The 25,650-nt window shown below is 41.2% G+C and overlaps 1 protein-coding gene across 1 annotated transcript in view; it reads left to right on the top strand.

The window, feature by feature from the left end:
* Positions 1-5,449: 5,449 nt before the first annotated feature.
* Positions 5,450-25,650, top strand: part of LOC140462946 (uncharacterized) — a 346,737-nt gene continuing 326,536 nt past the window's right edge. The window contains exon 1 of the mRNA XM_072556473.1: positions 5,450-5,663. The gene's annotated coding sequence lies outside the window, so the exon portion shown is untranslated. The remainder of the gene's footprint in view (positions 5,664-25,650) is intronic.

Here is a 25,650-nt window from a genome sequence, read left to right as displayed (position 1 = left end):
CCACCCACCCCTTTTCCTCCACTACATCAATGACTGTATCAGCACCACCTTGTCCCCCCACAAGGAGGTTGAACAATTCATCAACTTCACAAACACCTTCCACCCTAACCTCAAGTTCACCTGGACCATCTTGGACACCTCCCTCCCCTTCCTTTTCCTGGACCTCTCCGTCTCCAAGCCCAGTGACCAACTCAATGCAGACATTTACTTCAAACCCACCAACTCCCACAGCTACCTGGACCACACCTCCTCCCAGATTTCCCCCCCCCCCCCCCACCCATGCCCCGTGAAAATGCTATCCCTTATTCCCAATTCCTCCGCCTCTGCTGTATCTGCTCCCAGGAGGACCAATTCCACCATAGAACATCCCAGATGGCCTCTTTCTTCAAAGACAGCAATTTCCCCTCCATCGTGCATCCCCTCCACTTCCTGCACCTCTGCCCTTGAACCCCACTTCTCCAATGCAAAAAGGACAGAACCCCCCTTTTACCTCACTAATCCCCAAATACTGTGCATCATCCTCCACCATTTCCACTACCTACAATCAGCCCACACCACCAGAGATATATTTCCCTCCTCACCCTTAAAAGCATTCCACAGAGACCATTCCCTCCATGACTCCCTCATTAGGTCCATGCCCCACACGAAACCACCCTCCACATCAGCACCTTCCCTTGCCACAGCTACCCCCTCACCTCCAGCCAAGGCCCTAAACAATCCTTCCACATCCAGCAGAGATTTTCCTGCACATCCAAATACCTCATCTACTATGCCCTTTGCTCTCAAATATGGTCTCCTCTCCATTTGGGAACTTTTCAGAGAACATCTCTGGGACACACACAGCAAACAACCTCACCGCCCTGTGGCCGACCACTTCAACACCCCCTCCTACTCCCACTCCACCAACGACATGCAAGTCATGCGCCTCCTCCACCGCCAAATCCAAACCACCTGATGCCTGGAAAAAGAACACCTCATCCACCTTGGGACCCTCCAACTACACGGCATCAATGTTAATTTCACCAGTTTCATCATCTCCCGTCCTCCCACCTCATCCTCGATCCAATCCTCCAATTCAGCATGCCCTCTTAAATGTACTACCTGTCCATTGTCTTTGCAACCTATTTGCTCCACCCTCCCCTCTGACCTATCACCGTCACCTCCCATCTGCATCTACCTATCGCCTTCCCTGGTATCTCATCCCCACCCTCCTACTTATCTCTCAGCCCCTTCCCCACCTCCACCCCCACATTCCTGATGAAGGGCTTATGCCTGAAATGTCGACTGTCCTGCTCCTCAGATGCTGCCTGACCTGCTGTGCTTTTCCAGCACCACATTTTTCAACTCCAAGCTTTCAGTCCTCTGACCTCACCCCTTCTTGAGTGTCTTATTTTAAAATTCTCTTGTGAAGTGCCTTAGGACATTTATTTAAGCGTGTTTAATTAATTAAAAGTTGTTGTTTGCTCTCAAAGTTACCTCAGTTCAACTCCTTAAAATAAAGGAAGCAATTGGCATTCATCTCTCCAATGCAAAAAGATTAATTGAGAAAAATTCAAGAAGGTCTTCCAAAGCTTATGTATTTATTATTGACTGAATCACTTCATTAATGGATCATTTTCCATACATTTAGGCATTTTCAAGTTAAGCAGTTAATAATCTTGATCATGATATTTATAATACTTTGTCTTGTTTCTAACCAATCCTTTTCAACTTAATTTTAGAAATGTTCTTTATACAGCATTGTTTTAACTCTGAACAGGAATAGCCACCCTTTCTAAACTTGCATTTTAAATCTACTTTTAAAATGTCAAGAATCTTTTTATTTGAATATAATTAGTAAAGATTACATTTAACAAAAAAAAGATTCTTAATATTTTAAAAGTAGGTCTTTTCTCCATTTTGAAAGTTTATGTCCCTTTGGAGAAAGAGTTCAAGAATATCGCATAGTGCAAGATTTCAAAATCAGCTAGTTGTTTTCCATAGAGATAGGGTGACTTTTAGCCTCTTCTGCCATTTACCAAGGGCATGGCTGATCTAGATAAGCAATTTTTGCTCCATATCTCTTGCTATCCTTATCAAACAAAATTTCAATTGATTTAGGCACTGTGCCCTTTCAGCAGAATGAGTTTGAGATTTCTGTCACCATTTGTATTGGAAAACGTCGTTCTGACTTCTCTGCTAAAATGTTTAGAACTAAATTTAAAAATAAAATCATGGTTTAACTTCACCAACCAGAGGGGATAGTTTCTTTGTATCCTATCATAGAATCCCTACAACATCGAAGCAGGCAATTCGGCCCATTGAGTCCACACTAACCCTCCAAACAGCATCCCACCCAGACTGACCACTCCTACCCTTTCCCTGTAACCCTGCATTTCTCATGAGCAATGTAACATGGCTGATCCACCTAGCCTGCGCATAGAGTCGTACAGCACAGAAACAGACCCTTCAGTCCAACTCGTCCATGCTGATTAGACATCCCAACGTGACACATCTTTGGACTGTGGGAGGAAACCGGAGCGCCCGGAGGAAATCCATGCAAACATGGGGAGAATGTGCAAACTCCACACAGACATGCACCCAAAGCTGGACACGAACACGAGTCCCTGACTCTGTGAGGCAGTAGTGCCAACTTCTGAGCCATCATGTCATCCCTATAGAACAGGTACTTATTTTAAGTACAGGAAGTTCTTCTATAATGCAATGGTTGCGTTTTTGTGCAACTCTGCATTATAGAAAAATTGCACTTGAGAAACAGCACTTAAAGTGTTGCCGATGTAATTGCCTTACAGCCTTACATTTGAAATGTTGGCGGTTGAGAAACAGTGCCTCTAATTCGCGAAATTGCTTTACAGTGAATTCACGTTAACGAAATGCACATTATAGCAGAATGACCTGTACCTTGGTTAGACCACCATATCCAATTAAATTAAAAGACGAGCCAGATTTTGCAGCCTGTCTGCAGAATTTAAAACTTTCATTTCTGACATAAAGATCTGCTTAATCTGCACTGTATCACTCCTAAGCACAATATATTTTTATAAGTCCAGTCACCTTGAGATAGCAAAAACATTCTATTAGACTTGTTGATTATATTTTGTACCTGTTCAACTGTCCTCTGTGGTTTCTATACAATGAAGGTGATTGTGTTGTTCAGAGGTCAATTTAGCTCGTAGTCAATCATCTCAAACCCTGAACATCAATGAAGTTCTCTCTCATGATGTATCCTCAGCCCAACTATTTTCAATTGCTTTATCAATAATCTTGCTTTCATATTAAAGTCACCGGCAGGGTTATTCTTGCTTAATTGTACATTCATGATTCTGTAAAGAATTAAGTAATCTGTGTTATTATGCAATTAGCTCTAGTCAACATCCAGGCTTAGTTTGATATGTAAAGGTTAATAATATACACACCATTTAATTCATAACCAATAACCATAAGAAATACAAGAGAATCTAATCATCTCCCCTTGACTTTAAATGGCAGTCCCATAGTCAAATCTGCCATCATCAATATCTTGAGGGTCAACATTGTTCAGAAACTTAATAGGTCCAGTCACATAAATAATGTGGTGACAAATACAGGTCAGAACCTGCGTGTTCTGTGGTGAATAGCTCAACTTCCAGCTCCTTACAGTATTCCTACCATCTACAAGGCACAAATCAGGAGTGCAAAGGAATATTTTGCATATGTTTGAAGGAGTTCAGCTTCAACAAACCTCAAGAAGCTCCATCCATCCAGGATAAGGCAACTAATCTGATTGGCATCCCATCCACCAGTAAAACCCCTCCATAATCAATGTGCCATTTACAATAGTATACACCATCCACAAGATGCATTGTAGGCAAAGTTCCTTCCACAGGACGTTCTAAATCATGGCAGCTACCGCTTAGCAGAAGGTCAATAAGTGGATGGGAAAATCATGAGCTTTGATTTTACCCCAAGACATGCAGTGGTGTTGAGAGAGGTTTTTTTCCACAAAAAATGTACTTACATCAGTCTGGAAAGGCATTGGACTTATCAAACGATTCAGCCATGTTGGGTATGAATTTCAGTGCCAGGTTCATGTTTGTAGTCATAATGAATTGGCAAATTGAATTCAACATCAAGTTCCTTTAGCTATTGGCTATCAGACTGAATTTGGAAACAAAATGTCTATTGTTAGAGGTAATACTGCAATGGGCAAAACTTGGGACACAATCTTGGGTTTAGTAATCGCAGCAGTAACAATGACTAATTAGTCAAGGTCAGGGGGAGATGGCAAGTGCTGCATGTAATCACTGTAACATGGAATGTATAAATATCCTGTACTCTACTGGAAGAGGGGGTGTGTGTGTCTTGTAGTCTGTCTCCAGAGATCTCTCCCATGCTGTGTGGCTGGGAGCTCCGAATAAAGCTTGATTTGTGCTGCTGAACACAGGACTCAGACTTCTCTTTAAAATCGCTATCCAACAATGGGGCAGATCCATCACATGAAACACACAAAAACAGAAATTGCTCGACTGAGTCCAGTGACCCCTCTTCAGTTCTGAAGCTGCTCCAGCAATTTCTGGTTGTGGGTGTGTGTTTCAGATCTCCAGCATCCGCAGTTCTTTGTTTTATTTAAGCTCACAACAATGGTTCATTTAACATGCCTGAAGCAACGTGCCATTCATCTGCATGGACCTGTTCTCTGCAAACAAACGGAATCTCACCAAACCTTTCTCCATTTAACATCTTTTTAATATCCCCATGGTGTCTTTTGTTTGTGTTTTTACTTTGTAGTCTGAGCTTTATCCCATCTGTTGTGCTATAGATGGGTATTGAAGCTCACCATGGCTGAACAGAATTGATAGTTGAGGCAGTAGTTTATACAGTCAGAATTGTAGCCTTCATACACATGGCAACCAAATAAGAAAAATGAGGGGCCTCATGGAAAACTTATTATTTAGTAAAGTGTACAAGGGAAAGTCTGATCCGACTATGATCAATACTTGAGTAATTGAGATTACATATTATACATGTAGGTATATTGAAATTATAAGTGCAACTAACAAACTAACATTAAGAAATTTAGACAAATGGCTGTAGATAGTAGAGAGAAGCCCGTTACCCATCTGCAGGGTGGATTGAAGGACAAATGGTATTAACACCAAGGACTTAATGACGTATAATGAAGGGTATAAACAGATAACTCATGAAAGGACACTGAAAACAGATAACATTGTAAGGGGGCAATTGCAAAACATTACTTAGTCATTATGACTTCTGGAAAATAAACAATTGCAGCTTCACAAGGTAACAAACAGCACCCACACAGAATGATGCAGCTGGCTAATGTCTAGGGAGGAGCATAATGGTCAGGGGGAGGTGGCAAGTGCTGCATGTAATCATTGTAACATGGGATGTATAAATATCCTGTACTCTACTGGAAGAGGGGGTGTGTGTCTTGTAGTCTGTCTCCAGAGATCTCTCCCATGCTGTGTGGCTGGGAGCTCCGAATAAAGATTGATTTGTGCTGCTGAACACGGGACTCAGACTTCTCTTTAAAATCGCTATCCAACAATGGGGCAGATCCATCACATAACTGATCTTCAGTAGAACGGAAGATCGGATATTTTCTGTGCTACTACCTGCAGCAGTTCCATTTAAAGTGGCTCTAGATGTCTGACAGAATAGCGGTAAGCTCCATGTTAACGTTACTGGGTATAGTGAAGAAGTTAGTGGAGCAATTCATAACAAAATTAATTTCAAGACCCATGAATGAATTTAAATCTATCATTTAAAAACACTCTTCCTTCCTGCTTTAACTCATTTTAAGTTTGTCTTTTTTATTGCTACTTTTTTGTTTAAGACCACAGGGCACATTTTTAAGGCAAGAGGAGAGAGATTTTAAAAAAAGACAGAATTTTTTTATGTATGGTTTGCATATGGAATGAACTTCCTTAGGATTAATTACAACGTTTAAAAGACATCTAAATAGATACATAAATAGGAAGCGTTTCGAGCGATATGGGCCAGGAGCAGGCAGGTGGGATTAGTTTAGTTTGGAATTATGTTCGGCATGGACTGGTTGGTTTGAAGGGTCTATTTGCATGCTGTATAAGTCTATGACTCAATAATGGAGCTGCAATCCCTTACAGAGGGAGTCAGCAAGCAATCTACTCTCAGCCTTTCATATATTTGATGTGGAAATCTAGAAAAGGCCTGGCTAATTATCCCTTGAATTTTCTGAAATCTCCCGCCCGCTATTTAGCCAATGCCCTGGCTATGAATCAGAAACTCATGAAAAACTGAGAGTATAAGTTTTATTCTACCTCAAAAGCTTTAAACGTGTCTATACTATTTTCATAAGTCTTATTCATGTATTCTCTGGGTAAGTGAGATCTTTTGAGACATTATTTGTTGCTGTTCTTGGTATTTCAGAGATTGCTGTGAATGTGTTTCAAATCACAACATTTTTGTTTGAGAGGATTTTAGATTTCTCAGACTGAGTTTTGCTTTGGAAGCAGACAGTTCACTGTCAAGCCAAAACCAGGTGTTGATCGCAGTCCTGCAGGGCACTGGAGTATCTGTCCAAGTTGGAAAGCTAACCCACCCCATAAGCGCTACAGCCAAATCAAAAGGTTGGCAGCTCAGCAACTGATGCTGCAGAACCAAAACAATGGTCTCTCCATGGTGAGGCACCATCAAAAGGCACACGAGTGCTATTGGAAAAGCTGGGGCCAGGCCCTGCTGATTGAAGCAAGGGAGCTGTTACAGCAGCAAGTCAAGAGAAGCTTTATTTGTCATTTCTACCATATACAACTGATACAGTAAAAACGAGACTGTGTTCCTCCAGGACCAAGGTGCTACATAGACAGCACAAACTACACAATCGTATACAACATAAAGTGCATAAGAAGTGCAAAACACACAAGATAGCACACTAATTGCTGACATGTCAAGATAATAGGCACCGTTGTGTACAACTTACAGAGTGAAAAAAGAATAATAATTAATAAATCATTATTCGAGCAGCAATTCAAAATCTTGCAAAGAGTTTCAGATGGAAGAGAGTCTGATCATACAGTGTTGAGGAGCCTGATGGTTGGAGGGGGAAGAAACTGTTGCACAGTCTGGCCGTGAGAGACTGAATGCTCCAGTATCTTCAGCTAGATGGCAGGTGGGTGAAGAGTTTGAGTGAGAAATGTGTGGGGTCTCCCACAATGCTCTTAGCCTTTAGTATGCAGCACCGCCTCAGATGTGCATCAGCCCTTACCACAGAGGAGCCCTGGGAGGCAACAAAAAAATGAACCTCAATTGAGTCATTAAATAGATCAGATGGCCAACCTATGGGGATCCATAACACCACATTGTCTGTTGTGTGTTACAGCAGGGTGAAGGACTTTTCTCTCCTGATATTTTGCTCCATTAAATTGCCAGTCTCCTCCTATTCCATTGAAGTGGGGCTTCTGAGCCCAATAGCCATTGGAGGTCAAATGCGTCTCAGACACTTTCCAAACTGCAAAAGCAAGAAAGTAACTTTATTGCAGATGTGAGTCAGATGGTTAGTTGCAGCAAGCAATATCATAAACATCTCCTGAAGATTTCCTGCTGGATGATTGGCGATTAGCACTCCACTTGGATCCTGCAAGCCTATTTTTAGATAAACACTCAGTGTTGAAATTATTTCTACAACTGAAGATAATACATTCTATCAAGGTGAGGTATCCCTGGCTCCCAAGCTGATCATCCTGGAAAAGTTTCTCTCTCTTTCTGTGACAGGAGAGAATGGATATTGTCTGAGGCCACTTGGCTGTGACAATGATTCCTCCTTTTCTTAATTAGATTATATGGTGATGGCTATTTAGTGTCAATGTTCTAATGTCCTAAATTCCAATCCTTTTTAATAGTATTAGTCCTACTGAAAGCAGCACTTTGATTGTAAAGCAATTATAATAGGATATAAGCTGTCTGAAACTCTGTATTGTTGGAGAAACCTCAGTGTCCCAGTACAGATTGTCTTTTTACTACTTCAAAATAAAGTTCAACATTTGACCAAAAAGACCTTGTGTTAAGACTGCTTTAAAATAGTTTTAAAATATTCCACAAATGTTAGGAGTTTTGTGAGTCCATTTAGTATTCAAACAACAGTAGGGTAGAAACTATTGCGAAACTGGTGCATGTGTTCAGGCTCCTGTACCTTCTCCCCAATGGTATAGGTTGTAGAAAAAACATTGCCAGGGTGGGATGGGTCTTTAAGAATGCTAGCGGCCTTTCCTTGACAGCGGGCCTGGTAGATGGATTCTATAAATGGGAGGTTGGCCTTTGTGATTGTTCGAGCCGAGTTCACCATTCCACAAAGAACAAAGAACAAAAAACAAAGAACAAAGAACAAAGAAAATTTACAGCCCAACAACAAGCCCTTCAGCCCTCCAAGCCTGAGCCAATCCAAATGTACTGTCTAAACTTGTTAGTCAATTCCTAAGCATCTGTATCCCCTCTGTTCCTCACCTACTCATGCATCTGTCCAGACGCATCTTAAATGAATCTACCATGCATGCCTTTACCACCTCTGCTGGCAATGCATTCCAAATGCCCACCACCCTCTGTGTGAAGTACTTGCTGCATGTATCCCCCTTAAACTTTCCACCTCTCACCTTGAAAGCATGAGCTCTCATTATTGAATCCTTCACCCTGGGAAAAGGCTTGTCTCTATCTACCCTATCTATACCTTTCATGATTTTGTAGACCTCAATCAGGTCCCCCCTCAATCTCCTTTTTTCTAGTGAAAATAAACCTAACCTACTCAACCTCTCTTCATAGCTAGCACCTTCCATACCAGGCAACATCCTTGTAAACCTTCTCTGCACTCTCTCCAAAGCGTCCACATCCTTTTGGTAATGTGGCGACCAGAACTGTGGGGAGTGGGGGGGTCTAAGGCTAGGAGGGGGAGCAGACTGGGGAGAGGAGTGGTCTATATCAGGAGTAGAATCAGACAAAGGGAGCAGGGGTGAAGGAGCTTGCACCAGGAGCGAGGGGAGTGGAGTGAAGCTCTATAGGTCAGGAGGCCATGGCAGCTGACAGTGTATCGTTGGACAAGGCCGTGATGCAGACGTATGTCCGGGAAGGTCAGCACTGGAGCTGAGAGGACAGAGTAGCAATGTTTTGAATATTAAAGGGTACAGTTCCAAACCTGCATACCCTTTTGCTCCTCTTTGTCGGGCCCAGCTTCTGAGGCCTAGTTCACTTTGAGCTGGAACTCTGGAAGTATCATCTTGGAGACTATAGCAGCCTCTTCCATTGTTCCCATAAAAACACATGGCTAGCCTTTCCACGCATGCATACCCTTGGAGCCACCCACAGAAGAAATCTGCTGCATTCGTAACCTAAAATATTATGGGATATAGAACTCTGCATCGGCCAGTTGAGATATTAAATAAGTCATGAAGGATGATTGGATGAGTTTGAACGAACCTGCCTGTCAAACAAATAACGTAGTAAAGAGCCGGTGATATTTTGTAGGAGAAACTGAAGCTATGACTCATTTCCAAAAAAAGGTTTTATGATTCATTGGGATACTTTTGTTATTTTATGTAATATAGTGTTGCAAGATGACTGGAGTTTAGCCAGTTCTCTCCAATCTATCACCAGTATTCATTTATCCTCAAGGAAGCATCATCAAAAAATGTCACTGTATATTTATATGAAGGGCAACATCTTCTGCAGCTTTTTGCTTTCAGTAGAGCAATTACATTTCCTTTGTAATTTTCCCAAAGATCAGAAGCCTATCCACTAGGTTGGATGTCAGCTTCCCAGATAACTTGTTCACAAGGCTTTGAGAAAGTAACAGTGAGCAAAGTCCTTAGTTCATTTTAGTCCAGTCCTTATATTCTTAATTTTAGACAAAAAATTGATAATTGAGACACGCATGAGAATTCTTAGAGGTATGGCATTCGAACCAGAACTTCATCAATAAACACATCAATTTAGATCCTATCTACCCTTGAAACAAAAACTGGAAATGACATCACCAACCTTAAGAAACCAAGGCCTATAAATAGAGAGAGGTGGGACATACCACTAGCGCCTCACCAGAGACTCGCACTGATGATGTTACCTAGTCATGGTGATGAAATGTCTGAAAACAAACCTTCCAGCTCAGCGAGCTAACTTAAATACTTATAGTGAAACATTTCCAAGTGGGTATTGCTATAATCTCAGTTGATGTTATTGTTGGATAAGTCAGATCCCAGAGTGAAACAGAGACCATATGTTTTAATTTTGCAATTTACCACGTTGGTCAGTCACTGAACACATGCAGAAGAGGCTACAAATGTACTTTGAACAGAAAAATGTCCAAGCTGATAAAACACAAAAGAGGATGAAACCAGAACTGATCTTTATTCAAACAAAACCAAAATACTGCAGATGCTGGAAATCTAAAGAAAACTACAAAGTGCTTGAGAAACTTGTCAGGTCTGGCAGCAACTGTAGACAGACAGAGACAACACTGAGCCCAATGTGATTTCTTTTCTTCTTTCTCTATACATTCTGCCAAAACCACTGAGTTTCTCCAACACTTTGTCTTTTTTTAAATTTCAGAACACCAGTCCCTGCGCTCTATTGCTTTCATTTGAGTGTTTAATTCACTGCCATTTCTTCTAGGGTGTGTTCCATCTCAAATAGTTCTGTTCTCCTCTTCGATGAGATTTTTGTTTAATCTTTCAGTGTGTTCACCTTTGTTGCTTTCTAACTCCTCCCTCATGTTCGATGTTTGCTGAAACTCACTTTCATGGTCACATCTCCTTCCTGAATGATGTCTTCAGTTCCATTTCACCCCACACGGATTCCAACTGAAGTTCCATTCTTCATGCTTCAAATCCAAATAAGATTACAGCTATCCCTAAGACATGATGCTCTTCAGACAGCTGCTCCTGCCACATCCTGAGATTCACACTCAGTGCCATGCACTGCCACATGTAAACTCTTGACCTCTCTCTTTATCACAATTACTTCATGCTATCTCAAAGCACTCCAAGTCTATTTCATCCTTTGTCTCATTCAATACCTTAAGAAGAATGATTTTCTCTTCCTTTCAGGTGTTAAGGAGAACAAGCTACAAAAACTGGCAGCTACCAATGTTCCTTTCTTCCCTCCCTTTCTCTCCGTGCTATCCCTTACAGTCATCTCAGCTCTTGCCACATATTCACTATATCCTCTGACCTTCTCCTTTGTAATGCTGAATAATCTGTGCTCAGCAAAGGAAGTGGTTTTATCGCTTTATGCCCCATATCAATGAATTTCAGGTATGACCTGATGTTAAACTGTTCTCCCATCACTTTCGCCTCCATGCCCACTTCTTTGGATGGGAGTTCTCTCCCCTTTCACCTGTCTCAAATAGAGATGTACAGCATGGAAACAGACCCTGGTCCATGCTGACCAGATATCCTAAATTAATCTAGTCCCATTTGCCAGCATTTGTCCCATATCCCTCAACCTTTCCTATTCATATACCCATCCAGATACATTTTAAATATTGTAAAAGTACCAGCCTCCATAACTTTCTCTAACAACTCATTCCATACATGCACCACCTTCTGTGTGAAAACATTGCCCCTTAAGTTCCTTGAAATCGTTTCCCTCTCACCTTAAACCTATACCCTTTAGTTTTGGATTCCCCACCCCGAGAAAAAGACCTTGTCTATTTACTGTATCCATGCCCCTCATGATCTTATGAACCTCTATAAGGTCACCCCTCAGCCTCCAACAGTGCAGGGAAAATAGCCCCACCCTATTCAGCTTCTTGGTATAGCTCAAACTCTCCAACCCTGGTAACATCCTTGTAAATCTTTTCTGAACCATTTCAAGTTTCATAACATCCTTCCCATAGTAGGGAGACCAAAATTGCACACAGTATTCCAAAAGTTGCCTATCCAATGTCTTGTACATCCATAACATGACTTTCCAACTCCTATACTCAATGCACGGACCAATTAAGGAAAGCATAATAATGCCTTTTTTACTATCCTATCTACTTGCGCCTCCCCTTTTAAAGCTTTTAAGTGATTGCCAAAGAAGCAAAAGTGCAGTAAGTAGTTAGGAATGTTATGAGGCAGGTTTAACTGAAGCAGTCAAGAAGGCATTGGATGAATATTGAAACAAAAATAAAGTGTAAGGGTATGGGGACAAAGTAGGAGATTGGCAGCAGGCAACAATATTACTAGGTAACCAAATAGCCAACATGAAATTGAAAACATATTCATCTTTTTTTTCATTACTACAGTGACACTGTTTTGTATTATTTTGCGTTGTGATCAGCAACTGCATTTCCCTTAATAGGCACACAACTGTTGCAAGGAACATAATTTTCCACTAGATTTCAATAAAACTACATTAATATAGTCCTATGTATAAATTGCCATTTTTACAAAACAGAAAGTAAAGCAAGGGCACTTCCTGCAGAAAGCTTTGCAGAGAAACTGCATAATGGTGCTGTTGTACACTTCTTGTTAGTCTTGAGAAAGCTAAAGGCAACACTTGTTTTCATTATGGGATTAAGTGGCACAGAAATAATGTCTGGCCTTGGGCATGCAGCTGGAATGCATTTGCAATCATCTGAAACCATGTCACAAGAAATGCATCTGTAGGTAATAAGTAAAACATTTCTTTTTGGAATCCACATAATTTTGTAAAAAGTGCATTGTTGAGTTTACGGATTAGGGCCAAGACAAATACAGTCCCTACGCAGTTCACATTTGGCCACATTGTGATTTCTTGGGGCAGTTTGGTACTGGAATTTTCAATAAATGGCAGCTTTTATTGGAGGTGGTCAAATAGCAGTCATTCTAAACTGGTGCTGGCCTCATGAAAGGCTGGTTTGTTTAAAATTCTTTTTCATATTGCTGCTTGTATTGCAATTTTAAACTAACGACGTTGACAAAGTATGAGAGTAGGAAAATCTTAGAAGTTATGAGCAGGACTTTTGCCAGAGGCCTCAGAAAATGGAGGTCACAAGCCCAACTTGTTGGCACTGGGTTTGGTTGACTTATTTCCCCAGAGGTAGCCTCCAAATACACCATATCCGAGTGATAAAAAGGAGGAGCGAAGCTAATTAAGGACCAAAAATGCAATTTACACATGGACTCAGAAGTTGCAGTGGTGAATAAAAACTTTGCAAAGGAAGAAGGTACCATCCACTCAAGAGGAGGAAATTAAGATTGATATGTGGAAGGAGTTGAATAGGTTGTGTGTACTTAAGTTAGCAATGCATTGGTACCAGAGAAGATGCATTCAAGAATACAGAGGCAAGTGAAAAATGGAAATTGAAAGATTATTGCCAGTGCCTCTGCAATCTTCCTTAGAATTAAGGTTTGGAATGTTGCAAACATTACATCCTTGCTCAAAAGAGTGTGTAAGGATAAGACTAGCAACTACAGACCAGTCAGTTTAACTTTAGCAGTTAGGGAATTTTTAGAAATAATAATTTGGGGCAAAATTAACAGCAATTAATGTGAACTAATTAAGCTTTTTTATGAAAAAGAAGTTAATAACGTTTAACTAATTTATAGGAGTGTTTCTGATGAGGTAACAGTGAGGGTTGATCAAGACAATGCTATAGGTAATACACATGACATTTCAGTTACAAATGACGCATAGCACACTTGTGAGAGAACTTGGAGCTCATGAAATAAAAAGGGCAATAGCAACATGATTGCAAAATCTGTTGAACAACAGGAAACAGTAAGTATTGGTTAATTGATGTTTGTGAACTGGGGAAGGCCTATAGTGAAGTTTCCCAGGGCTCAGAGTTGGTTTGTAACTCGTGCTTTTCATGATATATGAATACTTTAGACCTTGGGACAAAGGAGACTATTTCAAAATTTACTCATGAGATGAAACTTAGTAGCATAGTTAACTGCAAGAAGATAGAGCTGCAAAAAGGACAGACAAATTTGGGTAGGCAGATCTTTTGTAGTGAGTAGCACCCCTGCCTTTGAGCCAATGTTTGAACTAGTATATTGGTGTCCCTAGTTCTCGACCAGAAGGTCTGGATTCAAGTCCTGCCTGTTGTGGAGGTGTGCCACAGCATGTCAGAACAGGCTGATGAACAAACACACAGGAGAATAATATTGCAGCTTTCAGGGGCTATTGCTGAGTGATGGTGGTGTCTCTATCTCTAGGCACAATGTTCTAGTTTCAAATCCCACAGAGGTGTTTCATAGTTGACAGGTGATGTTCAATGCTGGAAAAAAAAGAAAGACAATGTAAAATAAAGAGTACAACTTTATGGGGGTGGGGGGGTGGGGTGGAGGCAGAAACAGAGACACTAGGGTGTATCCATGAATAAGCCATTAAAATATGGCAGGACAATTTAGGAATTTGGTTAATAAAGTACACAGTATCTTGGATTTTATTATTAGGGATTAGTTTTATTAGTATTAGTATTATTACTTAATAATTTGTATTATTAAGCATAGACAACAAGAGAAATGAGGAGATTGAACCTAAACAAGATGTTAGTTTGGTCTCAGCCGGAGTATCCTGTCTAATTCTGGATACTGCACTTGAAGAAGGCATTGAAGAGGGTGTAGATGAGGTTTAAAACAATGATTTCAAGGCTGAAGAATTTCACTTGTGAAGATAGATTAGACAAGTTGTGACTGCTTTCCTTGGAGAAGAGCAGGCTTGGGAGGAGACCTGATATCAAAATTGTGAGATGCCATTACACAGTAAATAGGGAGAAAACATTTCTGTACATGAAAGGATCACAAATGAGAAGGCAGTGACTTTAAAGTAATTAGTAAAAGATGCAAAAATGTGAATAAACCTTTTCATACTGCTAGGGGTCTGGAATGCACTGTCTGAAAATTTGAAGGAAGCAGGTTCAGTTGAGTATTCTAAAAGGAATTGGGTATTTATTTGAAGAGGAAGGATTTGCAAGTCTATGGGAGAAGACAGGAGAATGGCACAAGGTGTGATGCTCATTTGAAGAGCTGTCACAGACCAGATGGGCCGAAGGCCCTTCTTTCTCCATGTAATTTCCTGTCAACTTTGAGAAAAGGAGAGGATGTAACCTTGCCTCCACCATTTAGCAAGCAGGAAGTCCACAGCCATTCCAAAACTTTCCCAGCATCCAGAAGCAACCCTGACCCAGATCCCTTTGTTTACCTGACTCCCCACCTCCTAGTACACTAGTCCCGAGCTAGAAATGGCACTGCAGCACAAAGGGTGGGCACACAGTTCACCCTTCATAAATCAGTAGATGGTATTAAGAAAATAGGACATCACCCTTCCTAATAGATAATGATCAGTAAAACATTTGTATGCTTCAGTCAGAACAAACATGCAGTCACTTGAGCCAAAAGGATTGTGTACACTACTCATTTTCTTTTTAAAGTGCAAGTTTCCCTAAATGTTTAAAATGAATTGTGTGCTAGACTAGGTAACGTACTTCTTCAGACTTAATACTGAAAGATATTCTCAGTGTGACCAGTATTTAATTTAATTATCAGGATCAGTGATTGATCCCTGAAGTTAATTAACAAGACTATACAACAGAGCACCAAGGCATGAGTAATCTTCTTAGTTTGGCCTAACAAGCATTTTAATTTCCTCAGAAGTGGAAATTCCTCAGAATTTCCTTTTTATATTTGTTCATGGGATAAAGGCCACACTGACTGGGCCAACATTTATTTCCTATACCTAATTGCTCTTCAGAAGATAGTTGCGACTTATCCTGAACCAATGCAGTCAGTTTTTTAAAAATACATAGGTACACAATGTTGTAAGGAATTCAAGGATTTTAATCAATTTTCTGTCCACAAGAATATTCTATTTTTGATTACCATCATAAGCTTATCTATTTTTAGACTTTGCAATCAATAACTACACTCTTTTTTGGGCTATTCAAGATCAGTTTATCAATGGCAATAATTCTCAGGTAATCAATATTAAACATGGCAAGATAATGTCTATACTTCTGAATGAACAGAAGCAGGTTTTATTTAATATTCCAATTTTTAATTCATAGTGGGAGAGAACATCTTTCTGAAACTTTGTGCAGCTTATGGAGGGATTGATTCCCGTGGACTGCTGATTGTGGAGGGGTAGATGTGTTTGGTGATGGAATCCTGCTGGAGGGGGTAGAAATGGCAGTGGATGAACCTTTGAATGTGGGGGTGAAAAGTGAGGTCAGAGGGAATGCTATCATTGTTCTGGGTGAGGGTGGACTGTAGGACTTGGATTGGACATGCTTGGGGACTCTGATAACCGTACTTAGGCTGGGGTGGTGGTGGGGGGGTGTCCTCCTTCTTCCATAACTGAGGACATGTAAAAAGCTCCTGAGTGGAAGGTGGCTTTCATCAGAATGGATGTGATGGAGACAGGGAAACTGAAAGAATGGAATGGAATCCTCACTGGAAGCAAAGTAAGAGAAGATGTGGTTGAGATAACTGGCAGTTGACGGGCTTGTTATAGATATTGATGGATAGTCTGTCCACAGAAATCGAACAGTGAAGTCATGGAAGGGAAAGGAAAAGTCAGGAGGTGGACCAAGTGATGAGAGAGGAGGATGGACATCGAAAAAAAAATTGGTTAGTTTTTCCAATTCTAATCAAGAACAAGAAGCAGGACCAATGATATTATCAATGAACTGGAGAAAGTAAGGTGTGGATGGAAACAAAATTAGGATGCTGGAAAAAGGAATGCTCCACATTCCTCACAAAGAGACAAGCATAACCGGAACCCCCTTTGACTTGGAGAAAGTGAAAGAAGTTAAGTGAGAAGTTGTCCAAAGTGAGAAAGAGCTCAGCCGGGCAAAGGAAGGTGGTGATTGTTAGGAACTGTCCAGCCCTCTTTTCAAGGAAAATGTGGAGAGCTGTCAGGCTGTCCTGGTGGGGACTCGTCATATAGAAGCACTGTACATCCATGGTGAAGATGATGCAGCTAAAATTGGAAAAGTGGTAACTGTGGAACAGATGTAAAGTGTCAAAAGAATCACAACAGAAAATGAAATCAAGAAGCAGGACTGCCCTGTTGGAGACTATCCAGGTCTTCAGCTTGTTCCTGCCCAATGCGTATTCCTTGCAGCTCGTGAATCTGTTTTCCCTCTCTATCAGTCTCCTCCCACTTGCTTTTGACCCATTTTTCTTACATCCTTCTCCTTCCCCAAACACAGTAATGTCTTGTCAATTTTGATCTCAGCAGGCCAGAGCAGACCCATTTTTTCCTTTTCATGTCTTCATTGCAATGATTTCACATCTGTATTTCACCTTTACCACTCGAAGCTTTTCTCCAGCAGTGAGGACTTGTCCTTAACTCTGGCACTAGGCAGGCACAGACTTTGACTCTCATTTTTCTGGCTGCAGGGAACAGTATCTATCCTCCAACTATACTGTCACCTACCTATTTTCTAACCTTACTTGAATGGTTCTTTGTACCACAGTGCTATGGTCAATTCACTCATTATCCCTGCAGTCCCCATTCTTGTCCACACAACTTGCAAAAACTCCCACTATTGGAGAATTGTGGGGGCCAAGGCTCCTCAAATGTAACCCCACGTCCTCACACCTGTCTAATCTATACTCATAGCCTTCTGTCCCTGATTACAGATTAAATTTGAAGTACTGTACCTAGTCTGGGGGGGCGTGACTGGCCCCTGCAGCAAAGTACCCAGGTACATTTCCCTTTCCCTCTTGGGTACAATCTTTGTAGCTCCTCAAATCCCAAGTTCCTTAAGCTACAAACACTTGCTATAGAAGTGTTCACTTAGTTATTCTAGATCCCCTGTTTTTTACACTTCACTGTACTTTGTTCAAAACAAACACGCCAATATCAATCTTGTATGTAAACAGTCTTTTTTTCCTAAAAAAAGAGAAACACTGGAGAACAAAGAACACTACAGCGCAGGAACAGGCCCTTTGGCCCTCCAAGCCTGCGCTAATCCATATCTTCCATCTAAATCTGCCGGATATTTTCTAAGGATTTGTATCCCTTTGTTCCCTGCCTGTTCATGTATCTGTCTAGATACATCTTAAGTTACGCTATCATTCCCACCCCTACCCCCACCGCTGGCAACACATTCCAGGCACCCACCAACCTCTGCGGAAAGAACTTTCCACATGTATCTCCCCTAAATGTTTCCCCTCTCACTTTAAAAGGAAACACAAACTGAAGATGTTACTTTAGCAGTGGATTCACTTCTTTGTGCAAGGATATGCTCAATAGCTATACTTAAAGGTCTAATTAATCCTCTACTCAATATTGAATTAGCTTTGCCACATGTACACAAATGAGTACAGTGAAAAGTTTATGAGTCACCAGTTACAGCACCATATTAGTTACAAAGGTACCTAGATATAACTTCTTCAGTTGCAAGATTAGTTAGTGTAACATATCACCAACACACACACTATCTTAGGTACACAGTACATACTTACAGAAAAGAGAAATGAAGGGAAAAAAAGTTACATTACAGCTGTATGAGGTATATCTAAAAGTAAAACATTTTACTCTTCCATGCCTTTGAACAGGCAGATGTCATTTAAAAGTCATATAATACTCTGAATTACAAATGGGCTGAACACAACTGCTTCTCCTGACAAAAATCATTCCATTCATTGCCAGTCTAACCACGCCCTTGAACATTTTTCTTAACCAATTTCATTCAACTGGATTTCATGGAAGAAATGCTATATTTCTCATTCACGTCAATTGCTGGTTCAATAATCAAAACTCATGGTGGCACAGTGGTTAGCACTGCTGCCTCACAGCGCCAGAGACCTGGGTTCAATTCCCACCTCAGGCGACCGACTGTGTGGAGTTTGCACATTCTCCCCATGTCTGCGTGGGTTTGCTCCGGTTTCCTCCCAGAGTCCAAAAATGTGCAGGTTAGGTGAATTGGCCATGCTTACTTGCCCATAGTGTTAGGTGTAGGGGAATGGGTCTGAGTGGGTTGCTCTTCGGCGGGTCGGTGTGAACTTGTTGGCTTGAAGGGCCTGTTTCCACACTGTAAGTAATCTAAAAAAAATGAAGCTTAGCCTCTTGCATCAGATATCAAATGGACAGAGCATTGCACCACCTTCTCAATATCAGCCAAAAAAAACACAGAAATCAATTTCATACTGCAGTTATAGAACATAAAACTAAATTACAGGTATGGCATCAATTAATTTACAAATATTCTTTACAAAAAAATTGCTTAATCAAAGCTACTGCCTCAATCAAAGCAGCTGGTGATTATTCTTGTCACGGTGAGTTTAATTTGTATACAATGATCCACTCATCAAGGTCCTTTATGTAGCTACCAAGCTCCTGCAGAGAAATGAATAAAGATACAACAGTCTGGAGTTGAGCCAATCACAGGCCTTTGCTTCAAGTGTCTTCAAATCACCATTTCACCAGCTCCTTATTAATTAGCGTCATCTACTCTGCCCCTAACTCATTGTTATCATTTTAATCATTGCTTCCATTTTGGGGTGGTAAATCTTATACACACCCTTTGTGCTTTATTATAATTGCTATGCCAGAGACTGCAGATGTCTTGCATGCTAACCAGTGCACCGAGCTAATCTGCAAGCTAAAATGGTTTGAAAGGATTGATTGTGATTCAATAATGAATTACATTTATTTGAATTTTGGCAGGAATTCTTTACAAGAACAAAGTTTGATAATCTATTTATAAAATCTAGAAAATCTGTGGCTGGCTTTAAGAACTGATAAGGGTGCATCTAGAGATGAGCAAGTCTATAATTTCCTGCTGCTAAACAGCAGACCTATTTGCTAGCTCCTTTCCAATCCAAAGCCATTTTGAATATAAGCTGAATCAAGAGCAAGAATGTTTTATATCTGTGATGTTGAGTAGCCAAATCAATTCCCACACCAGCTGAGATTACCCTGAAGGATTCTCCTTCTCAACACCTCCCCTCACCTGAACCATGGTGTTCCTCCGGTTTAACCATCAGTAATTGTCTCTCTCTTTAATGAGAGAGCAGCTCTATGGCAGCTTTACCTTTACCATATTTTCTGTTGCATGATATTACTTCAGTGCTCATTTAGATAGACCTAGAAACTCCAGACTGGATATCCATAAGATGCCGGGATCATCAGGAGCAGCAGAATTGTATTTCGTCACAATGTGTAAGCTCAAGACCTTATATATCTTCCATACGTTTCGTCCCCTGTCAAGGTGACATCCTCAGTGCTTGGGAGCCTCCTGTGAAGCGCTTCTGTGATGTTTCCTCCGGCATTTATAGTGATTTGAATCTGCCGCTTCTGGTTGTCAGTTCCAGCTGTCCGTTGCAGTGGCCGGTATATTGGGTCCAGGTCGATGTGCTTATTGATTGAATCTGTGGATGAGTGCCATGCCTCTAGGAATTCCCTGGCTGTTCTCTGTTTGGCTTGTCCTATAATAGTAGTGTTGTCCCAGTCGAATTCATGTTGCTTGTCATCTGCGTGTGTGGCTATTAAGGATAGTTGGTCATGTCGTTTCATGGCTAGTTGGTGTTCATGGATGCAGATCATTAGCTGTCTTCCTGTTTGTCCTGTTACCCAATATACCGACCACTGCAACGGACAGCTGGAACTGACAACCGGAAGCGGCAGATTCAAACCACTATAAATGCTGGAGGAAACATCACAGAAGCGCTTCACAGGAGGCTCCCAAGCACTGAGGATGTCACCTAGACAGGGGATGAAACGTCTGCAACACAAATTCCCAGCTCGACGAACAGAACCACAACAACGAGCACCCGAGCTACAAATCTTCTCACAAACTTTGAATATCTTCCATCCTACCATTACCATCAAGATCAGGGATCAACCATGGTTTGATGAAGAGTTTAGGAGGGCATGCCAGGTGCAGAACCAGGCATGGCTAAAAAGGAAGTGTCAATCTGGTGAAGCTACATGCATGCCTAAGAATGGAAGCAGTATGTGACAAACAGAGCTAAGAAATGCCACAAACCAAATGATGAGATCTAAGCTCTGAAGTCCTGCCACATCCAGTTGTGAATGGTGGGTGGACAATAAAGTAACTCACCGGGGGGGCAGCTTCATAACTATCTCCATTTTCAATGATGGGAGGAACCCAGTACATAGGTGCAGAAGACAAGAATGGAGCACTTGTCAGCATCTTCAGCCAAGAGTCCTGAGTGGGCAATCAAACCGAATGTCAAGAATTGACTGAAGAAACTTAATATTGTCAAGGCCCTGTCACATACTGGTATTAAAGATCAGTATTCCATAACTATCTGCACCTCCTAGCCAAGCACTTCCTGTGCAGTCACAACACTGGTATCTTGTTCTCGCTATGGAGGGAGTATAATAATAAAAATTTACCAGACGGATTGCTGAGTTGGCAGGACTGACGTTTGAAGAGAGATCAGTTACGACAATGTTTACTGGAGTTTAGAAGAATGAAGGAAGGGATCTTATAGAAGCCTACAAAATCCTACATTAGAGATCCAGGATAGATGCAGGAAGGATGCAACCAAATATACGTCATTCTGCTGTAACGCATGTTTCGTTAACACAAATTCGCTATAACATGATTGACAAATTGGGGACACTTTCTAAAGCGCAAAGTTTTAAAGCATGTATTGGTTATAATGTGATTCCGGTCCTATTAGTTTAAAAGGGACTGCTATAACACGATTTTCTTGTAGCATGGGATTGCATGAGAACGGAACACAACTGTTTGTATCAGAGAGTCCAGAGCCAGCATTCACAGTCTAAGAGTATGTGGTCAGGAGGTTTTGGAGAGGAGGAGGAAGAGACACTTCTTCACCCAGAGGATAGTGAGCCTGTAGAATTCTCTGCCACAGAAAGCAGTTGAGGCCAAAACATTGAATGTTTTCAAGAAGGAGTTAGATATTGTTCTTAAGGCTAAAGGGATCAGAGGACAGAGGGAGAGAATGTAAACAGGATACTGAGTTGGATGATTTAGCGTGATCATATTGAATGGCAGACCAGCTCGAAGGGCAAATGGCCTATTCCTCCCCCTATTTTCTATGTTTCTATCTACCTGGAAAAATTTGCTTAAAAATAACGGTGTGGCTAATCTTGTCTTAATTATTTATGCATAAATGATACAGCAGTTACAGGTTTAACTGCCAATATCCAAAGGTTCCTGTCTGAGTTGGATTGTGCTGCTGATGGCTTTGCGAATACAACATTTCTTTCACTACCTCACCATTTACAAAAGAAATGCAAAACCTGCACCCCACCTCCCCCCTCACTTCCCTCCAAGGCCCCAAGGGATCCTTACATATCCATCAGAAATTCACCTGCACCTCCACACACATCATTTACTGCATCTGCTGCACCCGATGTGGCCTCCTATACATTGGGGAGACAGGCCACCTACTTGCGGAACGTTTCAGAGAACACCTCTGGGACACCCGCACCAACCAACCCAACCGCCCCGTGGCTGAACACTTTAACTCCCCTCCCACACCGCCAAGGACATGCCTTCTCCATCGCCAGACCATGGCAACACGACGCCTGGAGAAAGAGCACCTCATCTTCCGCCTAGGAACCCTCCAAACACAAAGGATGAATGCAGATTTCTCCAGCTTTCTCATTTCCCCTCCCCCCACCCTTCCTCAGTCCCAACCCTCAGACTCAGCACCGCCTTCTTGACCTGCAATCTTCTTCCCGACCTCTCCGCCCCCACCCCCTCTCCGGCCCATCACCCTCACCTTAACCTCCTTCCACCTATCGTATTCCCAGCGCCCCTCCCCCAAGTCCTTCCTCCCTACCTTTTATCTTAGCCTGCTTGGCACACCCTCCTCATTCCTGAAGAAGGGCTTATGCCCGAAACGTCGATTCTCCTGTTCCTTTGATGCTGCCTGACCTGCTGCGCTTTTCCAGCAACATATTTTTAAGCTCTGATCTCCAGCATCTGCAGTCCACACTTTCTACTACCTCACCATTGCCTTACGTTGAATGAAGTGTTGGTATTTATGCACTACATGCAATTAAAAGCTGCTGCAGATATTTAGGATGAGTAATTAGTTGCATATGTACCATTTTAATAGTGATAATTATTCATTACTAACACTCAACCCATCTGGCACTGAAAATTAATATGAAGCCTCACTTGAAGGTTTTTAAATCTTTTGGAAGATTTTAAAATGCTACATTTTAAGAATGAATTATCTTTCCTTCTTATTCCCCTCCCACCCCGGATTTCTATTTATTTCTCTCCCACGTAGTCTCAACTTTTTCTGATCTGATTTATTTTCTATGCCTGATGTGAAATTGCACTCATCCCATTTTAATTCTCCCTCCTCTTCAGTTGTTCCTGTGTTTATTGCCCAACCCTTACTTCTTAGGTTAAGGGTTGACTCTATTGATTGCTCTGTTCAATCAGGTCCAATGTGTCCTATTTACCTCAGGGTCTATTACCAGCTTGTATGTCAAAGCTACTGTGAATAAAAATTGCTTTGAGCTAAAGTTTGAGGAGTTATTTAACTCCTTGCTGATATTTGCAAAATCACATTCTGGCCCATTGCGCATAATTTCTTAGTTCTTGAATACATTCTAAAGTGTAGTTCCCTGAGTGTGAGCATCATGAATTTATTCCCCTAATTAAGTACTCAAGCATTTACTTGGGATTTCCATGCCAAATGCTGACCCTGAGAATTTATATGAAAAACACAATTCAGGAAATGCCTGGAATAGTCCAAGCATTACTGTTTGAAGTAGACTGCTCTATTTTTGTGAATATGATTACACAGTCAAACATAGGCACTTTCTTGAGTTTTCACAACATACAACAAGTAATGGTTTGATGAGGAGAAGTTTTTTTTCACTCAGAAGGTGGTAAACCTTTGGAATTCTCTCCAACGGAGGTCCAACCGATCATCGTATGCACGTGCTCAAAGAGACAAGTCTCTCATCATATTTTTGTTGCTGATTTTCATTTCTGAGAAATCCCACTACAGAACCTAAACATTGCCAGATGGAGACTAGAAGTTGAAAGCTTTCATCTTGCACTCACCAGAACCAGGACTCAAGAAACAGACTTGGGGAATAAAAAAGGAGGCACCATTTTATACAAAGGAGAAGAGGGTACTGTTTGGTTGAGCAATAATTGACATGAAGATAAAGAAAGAACAGTTAACCGTCAATTGTAAATCTCGGATCAGGCAGGTAAATTGTGATTGTTCATGGTATTGCCATGAGGTGTAGTAGAGTTTGCCTGTACGCATGACCTCTTTAATCAAAAAAGATGATACCTATGTACAAATTATTTTTGCTCTACATAAGGCAGAATGCTGTATATTTATGTATCTTGCTTCTAGCATACACAAATGCATCACATAGGAACATGCAAAAGGAGTAGGACATTCAGATAGTGAGGCCTGCCCTGCCTTCAATACATATAATGGCTGACCATTGTTCAATGCCTTTTAGCCACCCCATTCCCATAAAGCTTTACACTATTGATAATCAGAAATCTATCAATTTCTAACTTAAAGGCACGCAAAGACTAAGGTTCCAGTGACCTCTGTTGGAGAGAATTCCAAAGGTTTACCACCTTCTGAGTGAAAAAAAATTCTCCTCATCAAATCATTATTTGTTGGGTGTTGAGAGAACTCATGAAAGTGCCTATGTCCATTGCTCTTGGCCATAAGCGGGTGCCAGATCACTCTGAAAGGGACTCTATCACAAAAATTTGAACAGGTAAAGCTAGCTTTCTCACAGTGCATTTATGCAGTAAATCCATGGGTGGTTTTCTCCACTAAAGTGAAGCTGCAGGCAAGTGAAAAAAGATGTTTGGTCTACCACCGGAAAAGGGTAATGTGGTGTGATTTCCAATTCCAATGTGATGCCTTTATATGGACTGTATGTCCCAACAACTTGTGGGCCACTTTACACAATATTACATAGAATCCCTACAATATGGAAACAGGCCCTTCAGCCCAACAAGTCCAAACCAACCCTCCAAAGAGTAACCCATCCAGATCCATTCCCCAAACCTATTGCTCGAAATTTACCCCTGACTAATGCACTGAACCTACACATCTCTGAGTGCTATGGGCAATTTAGCATGACCAATTCACCTAACATGCATATCTTTGGATTGTGGGAGGAAACTGGAATACCCAGAGGAATCCCTTGCAGACACGAAGAGAATGTGCAAACTTCACACAGACAGTTGACCGAGGATGCAATCGAACGTGGGTTCTCAGTGCTGTGAGGCAGCAATGCTAACCACTGAGCCACTATACCACCATTTAACCATTCACATGCTTCATGTGCTCAACCAACCCATGCTTAAAAGCTCCAGAAAAGTATATTCATCATCAGATATGACTCTGCTGTTAGATTAATTAACCTGGATGGTGCTAAAGATGTATATTGGAAACCAATTTCAGATCATCACCCAGGCCTGCAATGTGATGCATTTGCATGTGATGAAAGCTATATACATATATATATATTATATATATATATAAAAATACAGAGATGGTTTTGGATGTAGATTTGCTTGCTGAGCAAGAATCTTCATTTCCAGACATTTCGTACCCTAGGATGGATGTGTTGTCCCAGTCCCAGTGGTCTCCTTCCTCATCCATATGTAAGGTTAGTAGTGAGAGAGGGTCATGCCTTTTTGTGGCTAGTTGGTGTAAAAGACATGACCCTCTCTCACTAATATCTTTACATATGGATGAGGAA

The sequence above is a fragment of the Chiloscyllium punctatum genome, chromosome 37 (assembly GCF_047496795.1).
Source record: "Chiloscyllium punctatum isolate Juve2018m chromosome 37, sChiPun1.3, whole genome shotgun sequence".
Classification (NCBI taxonomy): Eukaryota; Metazoa; Chordata; class Chondrichthyes; order Orectolobiformes; family Hemiscylliidae; genus Chiloscyllium; species Chiloscyllium punctatum.
The sequence above is the reverse complement of the archived record's forward strand: the minus strand, read 5'-3'. Positions and strand labels throughout refer to the sequence as shown.